The sequence below is a fragment of the Triticum aestivum genome, chromosome 1A (genome assembly GCF_018294505.1).
Source record: "Triticum aestivum cultivar Chinese Spring chromosome 1A, IWGSC CS RefSeq v2.1, whole genome shotgun sequence".
NCBI lineage: Eukaryota > Viridiplantae > Streptophyta > Magnoliopsida > Poales > Poaceae > Triticum > Triticum aestivum.
In genome coordinates, this window is record NC_057794.1 from 139,754,990 (window position 1) to 139,773,484 (window position 18,495).

Consider the following 18,495-nt stretch of genomic DNA (forward strand, 5'->3'; position numbering starts at 1 on the left):
TGGTACATCAAAACTCATAAACTCATAATATAACTGTCATTGAACGTTAAGCGTGCGGACCCTACGGGTTCGAGAACAATGTAGACATGACCAAGACATGTCTCCGGTCAATAACCAATAGCGGAACCTGGGTGCTCATATTATCTCCCACATATTCTACGAAGATCTTTATCGGTCAGACCGCATAACAACATGCATTGTTCCCTTTGTCATCGGTATGTTACTTGCCCGAGATTCGATCATCGATATCTCAATACCTAGTTCAATCTCGTTACCGGCAAGTCTCTTTACTCGATTCGTAATACATCATCTTGTAACTAACTCATTAGTTGCAATGCTTCCAAGGCTTATGTGGTGTGCATTACCGAGAGGGCCCAGAGATACCTCTCCGACAATCGGAGTGACAAATCCTAATCTCGAAATACGCCAACCCAACATTTACCTTTGGAGACACCTGTAGAGCTCCTTTATAATCACCCAGTTACGTTGTGACGTTTGGTAGCACACAAAGTGTTCCTCCGGTAAACGGGAGTTGCATAATCTCATAGTCATAGGAACATGTATAAGTCATGAAGAAAGCAATAGCAACATACTAAACGATCGGGCGCTAAGCTAATGGAATGGGTCATGTCAATCACATCATTCTCCTAATGATGTGATCTCGTTAATCAAATGACAACACATGTTTATGGTTAGGAAACATAACCATCTTTGATTAACGAGCTAGTCAAGTAGAGGCATACTAGTGACGTTTAGTTTGTCTATGTATTCACACAAGTATTATGTTTCCGGATAATACAATTCTAGCATGAATAATAAACATTTATCATGATATAAGGAAATAAAATAATAACATTATTATTGCCTCTAGGGCATATTTCCTTTAGAAACTTGTCATCTTGAGATTAATTTTCAATCACATGATAGTTATTTTGTTGAGTTTTCTCCCACTACTATTCATGAGAAGAAATTTGCTTATGTGGAGAGTAATAAAAATTCTATGCTTGTAGATCATGAAAATAATGCTTTATGTGATAGCTATATTGTTGAATTCATTCATGATGCTACTGAAATTTATCATGAGGGAGGAATATAAGCTTGTAGGAATTGCAATAATATCAAGTTTCCTCTCTATGTGTTGAAAATCTTGAAGTTATGCTTGTTTTGCCTTCCTATGCTAGTTGATTATTGTTCCCATAAATTGTTTTCTCACAAAATCCCTATGCATAGGAAGTGGGTTAGACTTAAATGTTCTAGTCATATTCTTCATGATGCTCTCTTTATGTTTCAATTCTCATCTTTTATGTGAGCATCATTGAAATCATCATGCCTAGCTAGGGGCGTTAAACGATAGCGCTTGTTTGGAGGCAAACCAACTTTATTTTTGTTCCTTGATTTTTGCTCCTGTTTAGTAATAAATAATTTATCTATCCTCTGTTATGATTGAGTTTTTATGTTTTAATTAGTGTTTGTGCCAAGTAGAACCGTTGGGAAGACTTGGGGAAAGTCTTGTTGATCATGCTGTCAAAAACAGAAACTTTAGCGCTCACGAGAATTGCTGCCATTTTTTATTAGAGAGTGATATTTAGTTAATTCTTTTTGAAGATGATTAATAGATAAATTCCTCAGGTCCAGCAATTTATTTTAGAATTTTTGGGGTTCCATAAGTATACGTTTGATCCTGATTACTACAGACAGTTCTGTTTTTGACAGATTCTGTTTTCCATGTGTTGTTTGCACATTTTGATGAATCAAGTTCTTTTCTGGCGTCGTTGCTTGGGAGGTGAGTGCTTGAAGGTATATCTTTAGATCTTGCAATCGAATCTTTTTGTTTCTTGTTTTAGCACTAGTTTAGTTTATAAAAGAAAACTACCAAAAAAATGGAATTAAGGGTACCTCATATGCTTCATCTTTTTAATATCTATCATGAAAATAAGGATTCCGACAGTTGTTCTCAAGTGCTAGAAGAAGAATGCATTAGAATGTTTGGCACTAAATATTTGAATGATGAGCATGATTGCAATGTTGTTAGTATGAATTCCTTGAATATCTGTGATGCTAATGATATGCTAAGCCACAAGCTTGGGGAAGCTATGTTTGATGAAGATGATATTTTTTGTCCCCCAAGCTTTGATGAGCAAATTTATTATGATGAAAGCATGCCTCCTATCTATGATGATTATTGTGATGACACGTATGATTTAAAGAATAATGATAACCATGAAACTTGTCATCTTGATCTTAATTTTCAATCACATGATAGTTATTTTGTTGAGTTTGCTCCCACTATTATTCATGAGAAGAATTTTGCTTATGTGGAGAGTAGTAAAATTTCTATGCTTGTAGATCATGAAAAGAATGCTTTAGGTGCTGGTTATATTGTTGAATTCATTCATGATGCTACTGAAAATTATTATGAGGGAGGAATATATACTTGTAGAAATTGCAATAATATCAAGTTTCCTCTCTATGTGCTTAAAGTTTTGAAATTATGCTTGTTTTACCTTCCTATGCAAGTTGATTCTTGTTCCCACAAGTTGTTTTCTCACAAAATCCCTATGCATAGGAAGTGGGTTAGATTTAATGTGCTAGTCATATTCTTCATGATGCTCTCTTTATGTTACAATTCTTATCTTTTATGTGAGCATCATTGAAATCATCATGCCTAGCTAGGGGCGTTAAACGATAGCGCTTGTTGGGAGGCAACCCAATTTTATTTTTGTTCCTTGCTTTTTGTTCCTGTTTAGTAATAAATAATTCATCTAGCCTCTGCTTAGATGTTGTTTTATGATTTTAATTAGTGTTTGTGCCAAGTAGAACCTTTGGGAAGACTTGGGGTAAGTCTTGTTGATCATGCTGTAAAAAACAGAAAATTTAGCGCTCACGAGAATTGCTGCCATTTTTATTTGGAAAGTGCTATTTAGTTAAATTTTTTAAAGATGATTAATAGATAAATTCCTCAGGTCCAGAAATTTATTTGAGAATTTTATGAGTTCCATAATTATACGTTTGATTCAGATTACTACAGACTGTTCTATTTTTGACAGATTCTGTTTTCATTGTGTTGTTTACTTATTTTGATGAATCTATGGCTAGTAAAAGAGTTTATAAACCATAGAGAAGTTGGAATACAGTAGGTTTAACACCAATATAAATAAAGAATGAGTTCATTACAGTACCTTGAAGTGGTGTTTTGTTTTCTTTCGCTAACGAAGCTCACGAGTTTTCTGTTAAGTTTTGTGTTGTGAACTTTTCAAGTTTTGGGTAAAGATTCAATGGACTATGGAATAAGGAGTGGCAGGAGCCTAAGCTTGGGGATGCCCAAGGCACCCCAAGGTAATATTCAAGGACAACCAAGAGCCTAAGCTTGGGGATGCCCCGGAAGGCATCCCCTCTTTCATCTTCGTTCATCGGTAACTTTACTTGGAGCTATATTTTTATTCGCCACATGATATGTGTTTTGCTTGGAGTGTAATTTTATTTTATTTAGTTTTGCTTGCTGTTTGAATAAAATACCAAGATATGAAATTATTAAATGTTAGAGAGTCTTCATATAGTTGCATAATTATTCGACTACTCATTGATCTTCACTTATATCTTTCGGAGTAGTTTGTTGTTTGCTCTAGTACTTCACTTATATCTTTTAGAGCATGGTGGTGGTTTTATTTTGAAGAAATATATGAATTCTCATTCTTCACTTATATTATTTTGAGATTCTTAAATATCATGGTAATTTGCTTAAAAATCCTAATATGCTAGGTATTCAAGATTAGTAAAATTTTCATATGGGTGTTTTGAATACTAAGAGAAGTTTGATGCTTGATGATTGTTTTGAGATATGGAGGTAATAATATCGAAGTCGTGCTAGTTGAGTAGTTGTGAAATTGAGAAATGTTTGTGTTGAAGTTTGCAAGTCCCGTAGCATGCACGTATGGTAAACATTATGTAACAAATTTGAAACATGAGGTGTTATTTGATTGTCTTCCTTATGTGTGGCGGTCGGGGATGAGCGATGGTGTTTTCCTACCAATCTATCCCCCTAGGAGCATGCGCGTAGTACCGAGGTTTTTGATGACTTGTAGATTTTTGCAATAAGTATGTGAGTTCTTTATTACTAATGTTGAGTCCATGGATTATATGCACTCTCACCCTTCCATCCTTGCTAGCCTCTTCGGTACCGTGCATTGCCCTTTCTCACATTAAGAGTTGGCGCAAACTTCACCGGTGCATCCAAACCCCGTGATATGATACGCTCTTTCACACATAAACCTCCTTATATCTTCCTCAAAACAGCCACCATACCTACCTATTATGGCATTTCCATAGCCATTCCGAGATATATTGCCATGCAAATTTCCACCGTTCCGTTTATTATGACACGCATCATCATTGTCATATTGCTTTGCATGATCATGTAGTTGACATCGTATCTTTGGCAAAGCCACCTCTCATAATTCTTTCATACATGTTACTCATGCATCATTGCAATCCCGGTACACCGCCGGAGGCATTCATATAGAGTCATATCTTGTTCTGGTATCGAGTTGTAATCTTTGAGTTGTAAATAAATAGAAGTGTGATGATCATCATTTTCTAGAGCATTGTCCCAAGTGAGGAATAAAAAAAGAGAAAAAAAAGTAAAGAGAAAGGCCATAAAAAAAGAAAGAGAAAGGCCATATAAAAAAAGAGAAAGGCCATAAGAAAAGAGAGAAAAAGAGAGAAGGGACAATGCTACTATCCTTTGCCACACTTGTGCTTCAAAGTAGCACCATAATCCTCATGATAGAGAGTCTCTTGTTTAGTCACTTTCATATACTAGTGGGAATTTTTCATTATAGAACTTGGCTTGTATATTCCAACAATGGGCCTCCTCAAGTGCCCTAGGTCTTCGTGAGCAAGCAAGTTGGATGCACCCCCACTTAGTTTCTTTTGTTGAGCTTTCATACATTTATAGCTCTAGTGCATCCGTTGCATGGCAATCCTTACTCCTTGCATTAACATCAATTGATGGGCATCTCCATAGCTCATTGATTAGCCTCGTTGATGTGAGACTTTCTCCTTTTTGTCTACTCCACATAACCCCCCTCATTATATTCTATTCCACCCATAGTGCTATGTCCATGGCTCGCGCTCATGTATTGCGTGAAAGTTTATAGGTTTGAGATTACTAAAGTATGAAACAATTGCTTGGCTTGTCATCGGGGTTGTGCATGATGAGAGCATTCTAATGTGATGAAAATGGAGCATGACTAAACTATGTGATTTTGTAGGGATGAACTTTCTTTGGCTATGTTATTTTGAGAGGACATGATTGCTTAGTTAGTATGCTTGAAGTATTATTATTTTTATGTCAATATGAACTTTTATCTTGAATCTTTCGGATCTGAATATTCATATCACAATTAAGAAGAATTACATTGAAATTATGCCAAGTAGCACTCCGCATCAAAAATTCTGTTTTTATCATTTACCTACTTGAGGACAAGCAGGAATTAAGCTTGAGGATGCTGATATGTCTCCAACGTATCTATACTCTTTGATTGCTCCATGCTATATTATCTTCTGTTTTGGATGTTTATGGGCTTTATTATACACTTTTATATTATTTTTGGGACTAACCTATTAACCCAGAGCCCAGTGCCAGTTTCTGTTTTTTTTTTGCCTATTTTAGGGTTTCGAAGAAAAGAAAAATCAAACGGAGTCCAATTGACCTGAAACTTCACAGAACTTATTTTTGGACCAGAAGAAACCCAGAAGACTTGGAGTGCATGTAAGGGGGTCAACGAGGATGCCACGAGGCAGGGGGGCGCGCCCACCCCCCTGGGCGCGCCCTCCACCCTCGTGGGCCCCTCGTGGCTCCCCTGGCGTAGTTCTTCCGCCTATATATCTCCATATACCCTAAAACGATCGAGGAGCACAATAGATCGGGAGTTCCGCCGCCAGAAGCCTCCATAGCCACCAAAAGCCAATCTAGACCCATTCCGGCACCCCGCCGGAGGGGGAAACCCCTCTTCGGTGGCCATCTTCATCATCCCAGTGCTCTCCATAACGAGGAGGGAGTAGTTCTCCCTCGGGGCTGAGGGTATGTACCAGTAGCTATGTGTTTGATCTCTCTCTCTCTCGTGTTCTTGATTTGGCACGATCTTGATGTATTGCGAGCTTTGCTATTATAGTTGGATCTGATGTTTCTTCCCCCCTCTACTCTCTTGTAATGGATTGAGTTTTCCCTTTGAAGTTATCTTATCGGATTGAGTCTTTAAAGATTTGAGAACACCTGATGTATGTCTTGTCGTGCGTATCTGTGGTGACAATGGGATACCACGTGATTCACTTGATGTATGTTTTGGTGATCAACTTGCGGGTCCCGCCCATGAACCTATGCATAGGGGTTGGCACACGTTTTCGTCGTGATTCTCCGGTAGAAACTTTGGGGCACTCTTTGAGGTCCTATGTGTTGGTTGAATAGATGAATCTGAGATTGTGTGATGCATATCGTATAATCATACCCACGGATAATTGAGGTGACATTGGAGTATCTAGGTGACATTAGGGTTTTGGTTGATTTGTGTCTTAAGGTGTTATTCTAGTACGAACTCTAGGGCTGTTTGTGACACTTATAGGAATAGCCCAATGGATTGATTGGAAAGAATAACTTTGAGGTGGTTTCGTACCCTACCATAATCTCTTCGTTTGTTCTCCGCTATTAGTGACTTTGGAGTGATTCTTTGTTGCATGTTGAGGGATAGTTATGTGATCCAATTATGTTATTATTGTTGAGGGAACTTGCACTAGCGAAAGTATGAACCCTAGGCCTTGCTTCAACGCATTGCAATACCGTTTACGCTCACTTTTACCATTAGTTACCTTGCTGTTTTTATAATTTCAGATTACAAATACCTTTATCTACCATCCATATACCACTTGTATCACCATCTCTTCGCCGAACTAGTGCACCTATACAATTTACCATTGTATTGGGTGTGTTGGGGACACAATAGACTCTTTGTTATTTGGTTGCAGGGTTGCTTGAGAGAGACCATCTTCATCCTACGCCTCCTACGGATTGATAAACCTTAGGTCATCCACTTGAGGGAAATTTTCTACTGTCCTACAAACCTATGCACTTGGAGGACCAACAACGTCTACAAGAAGAAGGTTGTGTAGTAGACATCAAGCGTTTTGTTGCTCGTTGCACTACATGTCAAAAAGCTAAGTCATGACTCAATCCTTATGGTTTATATATGCCTTTGCCTGTACCTAGTGTTCCTTGGGAGGATATATCTATGGACTTTGTTTTAGGTTTACCTCGAACAAAGAAGGGGAGGGATAGCATATTCTCGAAAATGGCACACTTTATACCATGTCATAAAAGCGATGATGTTGTTAATGTTGCTGATTTGTTCTTTCGTGAAATTATTCGCTTGCATGGTGTGACAAATACTATTGTTTCAGATCGTGATACTAAATTTCTTAGCCACTTTTGGAGATGTTTATGGGCTAAGTTGGGGACTAAACTGCTTTTTAGTACTACTTGTCACTCCCAAACTGATGGACAAATTGAAGTAGTCAATAGAACTTTGTCTACTATGCTTATGGCTATTTTGAAGAATAGTAAGAAAATGTGGGAAGAATGCTTGCCTCATATTGAATTTGCTTATAATCGTTCATTACATTCTACTACTAAGATGTGCCCTTTTGAAATTGTGTATGGTTTCCTACCTCGTGTACCTATTGATTTATTGCCTCTTCCATCTTCGGAGAAGGTTAATTTTGATGCTAAAGAACATGCTGAATTGATTTTAAAAATGCATGAGTTAACTAAGGAAAACATTGAGCGTATGAATGCCAAATATAAACTTGCTGGAGATAAGGGTAGAAAACATGTTGTGTTTGCACCTGGAGATCTTGTTTGGTTACATCTGCGTAAGGATAGATTTCCTAATTTGCGCAAATCAAAGCTAATGCCACGTGCTGATGGTCCTTTTAAGGTGTTAGAGAAAATAAATGATAATGCATATAAACTTGAGCTGACTGCAGATTTTGGGGTTAGTCCCACTTTTAACATTACATATTTGAAGCCTTATTTGGGTGAGGAAGATGAGCTCCCGTCGAGGACGACTTCATTTCAAGAAGGGGAGGATTATGAGGACATCAATAACATTGTTACACCCACAGCCCCTGCTGCCATACATACTGGACCAATTACTAGAGCTCGCGCACACCAATTAAATTACCAGGTACTTTCGTTTCTTGGTAACGATTCTAATGTTCATGACAATATGATGCTGCCTAAATTGGATACATTTGTTTTGCATACAAATGAAGGGCCTAGCTTGGAAAAGAAAGATGAACCTTGGAGCAAGTTCAATCATGGAGATGATGGCATGCGCAAGGGGAACAAGAACGGAGTTACAAGTGATGATTCCAGGACTTTGAAGCCACCATAATGAGTGCATGAAGCCTTGGACGAAATATACAAGATGCCACTTCATAAATTTCGTCCAGAGGCTATTCTAGGTGCTGCGTCACCTTATTTTTTGGCCAGGCCCATGTAATTTCAAAATACTTGATTATAGGCTATGTTTAGAGTCTGTATGTGTGGGGAAACAAGAGTTAGGGTTGGTTTCGGACCCCTCCTCCAAGGGCCACGAAATTTCCCCCTCTCTCCCCCATATATACAGCCCTTAGGGCATCGTTTAGACTTTGGGTTTTGTTTAGATTAAAGTTCGCCATAGCTGCAACTTCGCGTACTTCGTTTGTGTTCAACGACCAGACAAAGCCATCACAGAACCCCACCTTGATCAATAAAGCTTTCCTCTTATATTCACAATACCCAGATTGCAATCTTAGTTTCTTGCTTGTTCTTCATTTGCCCGCGGGAAACAAACCTTCGTGGTCAGGTTGATCATGCTCCGGCGTGGTCAGTAACCTCTCGGAGTTGGTTTAGCGATTGCTATGGCGCGACGTCTTCGCACGTTTGTAGTCGGATCGTCAAAGTTGACTTCCTCCAAAACGATAGTCACCATCTCATCGAAAGACGGGACACCTTTGCCTCTATCAAGTGCCTCTATTAAGTAGATATACCTATATATGCTCAAATCAACTGTGAAGGTTATAAAATAACAATACCCACCATGAGCCTCAACACTCATCGGACCGCATACATCGTTATGTATTATTTCCGACAAGTCAGTGGCTCGCTCCATTGTTCCAGAGAATGGAGTTTTTGTCATCTTGCCCATGAGGGATGGTTCGCAAGCATCAAATGATTCATAATCAAGTGATTCGAAAAGTCCATCCGCATGGAGTTTTTTATGCGCTTTACACCAATATGACCAAAACGGCAGTGCCACAAATATGTTGCACTATCATTATCAATTTTTGTAGCGACCCGACCTCAAACGGTCAAGTCTCTGTGCTTCAGTGTCATCCCTGGATCGGTAATGCTGACACACACAGTACTCGAAGGATTTATAACAGAGTAGCAATCACACACTTATTACATCAAATGTCTCAAAAGAGAACTTATTACAATAGATATGGCTTAAGGCCATCTAATACGATAACAGCGGAAGGCTTGGAAGATATAGTGAGCCCATCAACTCCAACGGCATAGATGAGCTGCACGGTAACGACCTAACGAACCTTACTCCTTGTCTGAAAAGTCTGCAACATAATATATTGCAGCCCGGAAACGGGTCAGCACATGGAATATGCTGGCAATATAACACAGTAAAGCAAGAACAGAATAATGCTATCACTATATGCATATTTGGTTGGTGGAAAGCTCTACGGTTAAAGTTTTGCGAAAAGCCAATTTTTTCCTACAACAAAGGAATATATTTTATTTAACTATCATGGTAGTTGAAACATCATTGATAAGGTTCCTCCAACTCAATCCCAATTAAAGTAATTATCAACCCAACAATATTAATTTATAGTGATGAGATACATATGATAATCCAAGTACTAGATACTCAAGATGTCCATAACCGGGGACACTGCTAACCATGATTAGTTTGTACACTCTGCAGAGGTTTGCGCACTTTTCCCCACAAGACTCGATCTCCTCCGTTGGATTTCTCGCACTACATGGTGTTTGAGAAACGGATGACTGAGACACAGTCTTTCAGAAGCATTAACTCTCTACTCCGAATAGACTATACCACCTACAACCCACTACATCTTCTAGTCTACCTCTTCAAGAGCTTCACGCAACTTACTCAACTATGCTAGAGCCCATAATATCTTGTGGCTGTACACGGAAGTTTCTAGCATGAAATATCTCAGTTCCCTTTAAGCCTGGGTGGCGGACCTTAGGAGTATCACACGGGTACTCCGGGATATCCTAGGACAACACTGGATTCTCCAGGTGCCCGACAAGCAATCCACCCAGATGTCTATTAAAGTTTCCACCTTAAGTTGAACCATTAATTAACAATCTCACATCTGTCATGGATTCACTCACCCAAACCACGTCTACGAGCATAGCATGGCAATATAAGCAATACGTAGAAGTAACTCCCAAGGGTTTGATAATAACAGGGCAATAGGTTCTACCTCATCAACTACTTCCCAATCCCACATGTTATCAAGTCCTAACCATGCAATGTTTGAGGGTTGAAACTAATGCATAAAAACTGGGTGATAAAGGGATATAATCAAAGTGTTACTTGCCTTGCTGATGATCCGCAAAACCTAGAGACTCGTAGTAGCACGCTTCGCACTCTGGGTGTTCTATCGCAAACAAACAATAGCATACATAAGCAATCAAGCAAATACTCACGGGTAAAGCACGAGTAAGAAGATCTAACCAGAAGTTCAACTTAAGAACTCCATTTTGCAAAAAGAATCAAATCAAACGGAGCAACGAAACTCAAACTGTGAAAGAAACAAGATCCGATTACTAATATGGAGTAAAGTCAAATTTTACTGTATCAAAATCTTGTTCAAGTTGGTTACACGGGAAGAGGATTTCGAGAAAAAGATCTAGGTGCTTGAATCGCCTGATTCCGATAAACGAGCAAAAAGATAAACTAAAACGAATATCGGATCAGAAATCGCGATCGAAAATAACCACGAAAAATATCCGTGAAAAGAAAAACTAACGAACAGGCTAATGATACATATCCAACGTATCTACTTTTCCAAACACTTTTGCCCTTGTTTTGGACTCTAACTTGCATGATTTGAATGGAACTAACCTGGACTGACACTGTTTTCAGCAGAATTACCATGGTGTTATTTATGTGCAGGAGCAAACGTTATCGGAATGACCTGAAACTTCACGGAGCCACTTTTCAGAAAATAAGAAAAATACCTGCAAAAGATGAAGGCCAGGGGCCCACCACCTCTCCACGAGGGTGGGGGGCACGCCCCCCTACCTCGTGGGCCCCATGTTGACTCTCCGACTCCAACTCCAACTCCATATATTGAGTTTCGGGGAGAAAAAAATCAGAGAGAAGAAATCATCGCGTGTTACGATACGGAGCCGCCGCCAAGCCCTAAAAGCTCTCGGGAGGGCTGATCTGGAGTCTGTTCGGGGCTCCGGAGAGGGGAATCCGTCGCCATCGTCATCATCAACCATCCTCCATCACTAATTTCATGATGCTCACCGCCGTGCGTGAGTAATTCCATCATAGGCTTGCTGGACGGTGAAGGGTTGGATGGGATCTATCATGTAATCGAGTTAGTTTTGTTAGGGTTTGATCCCTACTGTCCACTATGTTCTGAGATTAATGTTGCTATGACTTTGCTATGCTTAATGCTTGTCACTAGGGCCAGAGTGCCATGATTTCAGATCTGAACCTATTATGTTTTCATCAATATATGAGTGTTCTTGATCCTATCTTGCAAGTCTATAGTCACCTATTATGTGTTATGATCCGTTAACTCCGAAGTGACAATAATCGGGATACTTACCGGTGATGACCGTAGTTTGAGGAGTTCATGTATTCACTATGTGTTAATGCTTTGTTCCGGTTCTCTATTAAAAGGAGGCCTTAATATACCTTAGTTTCCGTAAGGACCCCACTGCCATGGGAGGGTAGGACAAAAGATGTCATGCAAGCTCTTTTCCATAAGCACGTATGACTATATTCGGAATACATACCTACATTATATCAATGAACTGGAGCTAGTTCTGTGTCACCCTAGGTTATGACTGTTACATGATGAACCGCATCCGGCATAATTCTCCATCACCGATCCATTGCCTACGAGCTTTCCATATATTGTTCTTCGCTTATTTACTTTTCTGTTGCTATTGCTATCATCACTACAAAATACTAAAAACATTACTTTTACTACTGTTACCTTTTGCTACCGTTACCACTACTATCATATTACTTTGCTACTAAATACTTTGCTGCAGGTATTAAGTTTCTAGGTGTGGTTGAATTGACAACTCAACTGCTAATACTTGAGAGTATTCTTTGGCTCCCCTTGTGTCGAATCAATAAATTTGGGTTGAATACTTTACCCTCGAAAACTGTTGCGATCCCCTATACTTGCGGGTTATCAAGACTATTTACTGGCACCATTGCCGGGGAGCATAGCTCTGTTCTTTGAGTCACTTGGGATATATATCTACTTATCATTATGAAGAACTTGAGAGATCCAAAAACCAAGATCTATCCCTCAACTACGAGGGGAGGTAAGGAACTGCCATCTGGCTCTGCACTTGATTCACCTTCTGTTATGAGTAAGCTTGCGACACCTACACCTGCTTCTGCTATTCGTTCTGATATGTCGCATGTTATTGATGATGCCACTTCTGCTATGCATGATACTTATGATGAAGCTACCTCTATGCCTGATACTACTGTGCCACTTAGTGATTTTCTTGATGAACAACTTGCTAGGGCTAGAGAAATTGAAAATATTGAATCTGATGATACTGATGAAAGTGATGATGAAGAATCACTTGTTATTCCTAAGGGTTATGTTTTTTATCAAGAAGCTTCTTTAGCTATTTTAGCTTGCAAAAATAGAAATGAACTTAAAAGGTTATTAGCTAAATGGAGTAAGCAATCTCTAAATGCTAGAATGAAACCTGACCCTGCTTTTGCTACTTCACCTATCTTTGTTACTGATAAGGATTATGAATTCTCTGTTGATCCTGATATAATTACTTTGGTTGAATCTGATCCTTTTCATGGTTATGAATCTGAAACTGTTGTGGCACATCTTACTAAATTGAATGATATAGCCACCCTGTTCACTAAAGATGAGAGAACTCGTTACTTTTATATCCTTAAAATGTTTCCGTTCTCATTAAAAGGTGATGCTAAGATATGGTTTAATTCTCTTGATCCTGGTTGTGTGCGTAGTTCCCAGGATATGATTTATTACTTCTCTGCTAAATATTTCCCTGCTCATAAGAAACAAGCTGCTTTGAGGGATATATATAATTTTGTGCAAATTGAAGAAGAGAGTCTCCCACAAGCTTGGGGGAGGCTTCTCCAATTACTTAATGCTTTGCCTGATCATCCTCTTAAGAAAAATGAAATACTTGATATCTTTTATAATGGACTAACCGATGCCTCCAGAGATTACCTGGATAGCTGTGCTGGTTCTGTTTTCAGGGAAAGAACACCGGATGAAGCTGAAATTCTATTGAATAATATGTTGACAAATGAAAATAATTGGACACCTCTGGAGCCAATTCCTGAGCGTATTCCTAAACCAACTCTGAAGAAGAGGGGTATTCTATTTCTCAGTCCTGAAGATATGCAAGAGACAAAGAAATCTATGAAAGAAAAAGGTATTAAGCTGAAGATGTTAAGAATTTACCTCCTATTGAAGAAATACATGGTCTTAATTTACCGCCTGTTGAAGAAACATATGATCTTAATCCTTTACCTATTGAAGAAACTCATGGTCTTGATAACCCGACACAGGTAGTAAAGGTAAATTCTCTCTATAGATATGATAAAGCTATAATCCCATTTACTAAGTTTGCTAGCCCATGCTTAGATGAGTTTGATAGATTTCTGGCTAAGCAAGAAGACTTTAATGCTTATTTTGGTAGACAATTGAAATTGAACATATAAATGATGAAAAGGGTTCTAGGCAGAAGCGCGCCATCCACGTGTCCTCGATGAATAGTGGAGAGAAAAAGCAGCCAGCGTGGGCGATCGGGCAGGGGAAGTGGCAGCGAGAAAAGAAAGAAAAGGGGAAGTGAGCAGGCAAAAGCAGCCAGACCTAGCGCCCCCGCAGCCGCCTCCTCCCCTGCCGCCGCCGCCTCCTCGACCTCATCTCCTTTCTTGCCCGCCTCCTCTCCTCTCCCCCCGGCTCTCCTGGCGCTGCCACCCCTTCTTTCCTCTCTCCCCGCCCCTACCGCGAGCCCATCCTCCTCTTCGTGCCGCCGGCTGTCGCGGCGGTATAGAGAAAGGCACCGAGCCACGGGAGCTCTCCGTGCGCGTGGAACTCGTCCACCATCGAGGGCCACCGCACCAGCGACAACACCGCTGGCTGCCACACGGCATCACCCACGTCTCCTCATCCCGCTGGCCTCCGCATCCACGATGGTCGATGATGCAGAGCAGGGCGCCGAGCCGCGGGAGCTCGCCATGCGTGTGGAACTCGTTCACCACCGAGGCCCCCCGCACCAACGACAACACTGTCACCCACGCCCCTCCTCCCCGGTTCATTCTCACCTCCATCAGGCAGGTGAGCTCCTGCTTCCTCTCTCGGTCTCCCCTCGATTTTGTGTTTTGTGGGCTACATGGCTGCTACTGGTTATCCCATCCTCCTCATTCCTTCCGTACCACAAACTTTGGTGGATGTGGTTTTGCTTACTGGTGCCAATATTGCAACCTTGCAGGTGTGGAAATTGTGGAAGCGTCCCAACTCCCGAAACATGGGAGCCCGTGTGTTATATATTGATTATGCGAGGCCGGCTCTCGCAGAGGCATACAAGATTACGGTTGTTCAACAACCAGAGAGATAGATGGAGAGATAGAGGAGAATAAACAGATGAAAAGATAAACAAGCTAACAACCTGGATTCTCCTAACTACTCTAACATGATAATGCGTGATATATGTTTAACAGCAGGGTGTGGTGCTGTTTACAAAGGTTGATTGCAGTATGCAGCTTTCCGAGTGTGAAGAGGTATGTGACCATTTGGCATTTGGGTGTTTTCCCTTTCCGATCTGGTGATGACCATAGAGATTGTACTTGGTCTAAGGTTATTTTCCTGTCCAGGATAATACGAGTAGAATTTAGATCAAGGTGGGTGTGCAGGCTGCTGATTTGGGGCTTAGCTCGAGCAACTTTTGATTTCTTGATTGTTTGGTTGATGTAGCATTTGTTAATGATTGATTCTCTAGCAAGCTGTGCTCTGTAATTTTAGAATTGATGCTGCCATAAGTTTTTCCCATGCTTGCTTCAACTTTCTATGTCCGGATGACTATATGAACAAGACTCACTAGGTTCTGCATCATCAACTAACAACCAACTCCAACAATTACCCATGCTGGCTGTCCTATAACTAACCCATTTTACAATTGCTCGCCTTTTCCAGGTAAAGACAACATAATCAGCTTGGTTAATAAATAGCACATATCATATGAAAATTACTATTGCATATACTTTACACGATTTACCTTGGTGCTCTAGCTATTTTTCTTAGTTGGTAAATAAATATCGCATTTGTATATTATCAAAAATAGATAGACTGCATACCTGTGATACTATATATGCATAATAGCCAATCGTGTATAAACCAAGTGTGTTCATATATATTGGAGACATCCATGTCTTGGTGATCTCCTTTACCCTACTTACTATATCTACCATCATTGGTGTTTAAATCCTCATCTGATACTGTCGTCTTATATTAGTAGAAGTTGCAGAATATCCAAACTATAGTCAGGATAATAATGGATCTGCTGATGACAAGGCTAGGAATTCCAAAGGCTGAGATTGTCGCGGGGCTCAAAATCTACCACTGATTAAATGATAATAATGCATTCTACTGTTCCACCGACTTTGTTTGTGGAAAGTCTACCAGCCCAAAATTTAGTTTCACTTTTGTTGAAACATTGGCTCCATGAATGTTTGTTTATATAAAGAGAATTGATGTGCAATTAACTTGAACTTTACAGTTCTATAGTTATTTTGTAGGCACAGAAGAGTACTGCGTCGAGAAACCAGAGACGAATATAGCGCGCATATAGAGATTTGAGGAAGACGCCGGAGGATGAGCTCAATCCGGACGAGGTCGTGCGGTCATCGACACCTTCTCCACTATGGGAGGCCATGGGCAAGAGGAAGGAACCGTCGACAGCTCTAGAAGGACAGGCCACCCTGATCGTCAAGTGCATATGCCGCCTCTGCTTTTGCTTCCATCGGGAGTATTTGCCATTGTTGGGTATCCATAGAAATTCAGGGAATATCTGTTGTTAACAGATTTTGTTGGGATCCACACTCGGAAGCTGATTTTAGGATCAAGTGAAGGTGGACCAGTAGTATTCAAACTTGCATATCCTGGCCAGCCTCCTTGTTTAGCACTATCCCCTCAGTTGCACAAGCAGTTGGCTTGGCCATGGCGCTGGTGCCGTTGACTCCCACTGGCCTCCTTCGTCTCCCAGCCACAGCTGGCTCTAACCCCTCTTCTGATGTGGTCCGGTGGGAGCAAGAATAAGAGCAGGCATGCTCTCTCTACTTCCAGCGTCCATACGACCAGATCGACCAGCCTAAACTCTGGTTGAGCTCCTCCACGACCCGATTTCATACCTTGATGGTTGTGTCGTATGGTTGTCAGCATTTGATTGATGAATATTTTAGTTTTTGCTAAATGATCTTTCCTTAACCATCTGCATCTTAATTTGATTTATTCTATCATGTTTACTTATTTTTCCACTAGGCAGAGCAAATGTTGTTTTCTGCCTAATGTTTTAATCTTGCTATGCACCAGACAACATTTTTTTAGGAAGCATCAGAAGGCCAGTAGCAGCTCGCTGACTCCTAGGTCCTCACCTCCCCCCTCAGTCTACATCAAGCCACAGCAAGGGATACTCAGCTTTGTTGCTCACGCTCTCACTTTCTCATATAGATTTCCATCTAATAACAACTCTCCATCTCTGTCTCTGTCTCTCTGTTTGGTATATGCCAGAGCAACTTACTGGACCTGTTTGTGCACACACTGAAATTGAACCTATTTTATTGTAAGCTTCTTCACATTTTTTTCTTACTGATCCATCAAGGAATGGTTATTAAACAAAGGAGAAGAGAGAGCTTCTCCACACACTTTAATGCTGGAGTATTTAGGAACGGAGGGAGTATTTATAAAACCTAATGAACTTGGTATTATAAAGCTACTTTGCATCACAATTAATCTATATATTTAAAACATTATTAGTGTAAGTTTTGAGGTCGCATTGCATCCTTTTTCAAAATGATTACTCATGTTTTATGACCATAAGAAGCCTGAGTTAACTTCACTCAGGAACCGATGCATCTTTAGAAAAAGCAAAGCAGGAGTGAATTTCTTTTTTCCTTTGGCTGAGAAAAAACAGCGGAAGTAGAGTAAGAACCAATGCATCATAGATGGGGGAAAAGAGACACTAAAGGAATCATATATGATTTACAGAATGAAAAGGGTACACTGGTAGTAGCTTGGCCAACTCTCATGGGCAAACCATTCCATCCCTCTCACTTTTTGGCATTATGAAGTATTAAAGTTACTTAGCATCACAGTATAGTTATTGTCTGTGATTGAAATTGATCTTTGTTTATTTGTTAACAAGAAGAGATCCATCGTCTCATCCAAATGCCTACCATGTTGATCTTTTAATGGAAATTGTCTGATTCATCCTAGCTAATTCAAGTTAGGGTACAACAGTAGATAAACCTTTATTTACAAGTCCTACCCGCATGGACAACAATAGTAGTGGGCGGGCAGTGTAAAATGCACTTGCTGTTAGTTCAGTGAGAATTAGACATTAGACATCAGCCTGATGGTACTTCATTTTTTCTTCTATAGCCTTATCTGTCAAATGCTATCATACTGCTGATAGGATTTTCCAGATTAGGCTATATGTTTTTGCTTCTGATAAGGAAATGAAGTTTCTTCTTTGGTCAAGCTATCAGTCCTTGCTGTTTCTATGCTTCCTAACCAACACCCGAATAATCGATTGATAAATGGTCATACTCCCTCCATTCAAAAATAGATGACCCAACAGTACAAAGTTGGGTCATCTATTTTGGAATGGAGGTAGTACATGTTAATCTGTTACTGTATCCTCTACAGTTTTGGCCAGCCGAAAGCAATGTTTTTCTCAGTTTTTTTAATCAACTGCTGGTATTTCCATGAGATATTGTAGAATCCCAGAAATCTTGCACATCCTATGTTTACTCCGTCATATGTTGGAGGCAGAATGTAGCAAACTAAGTGTATTGTCTGATACTTCCTTTTGTTGTACACTTCTGTATTCATGTTTGAGTTTTGGCTAGTCTTTTTTATTGCGTACACTTCTACATTCATGTT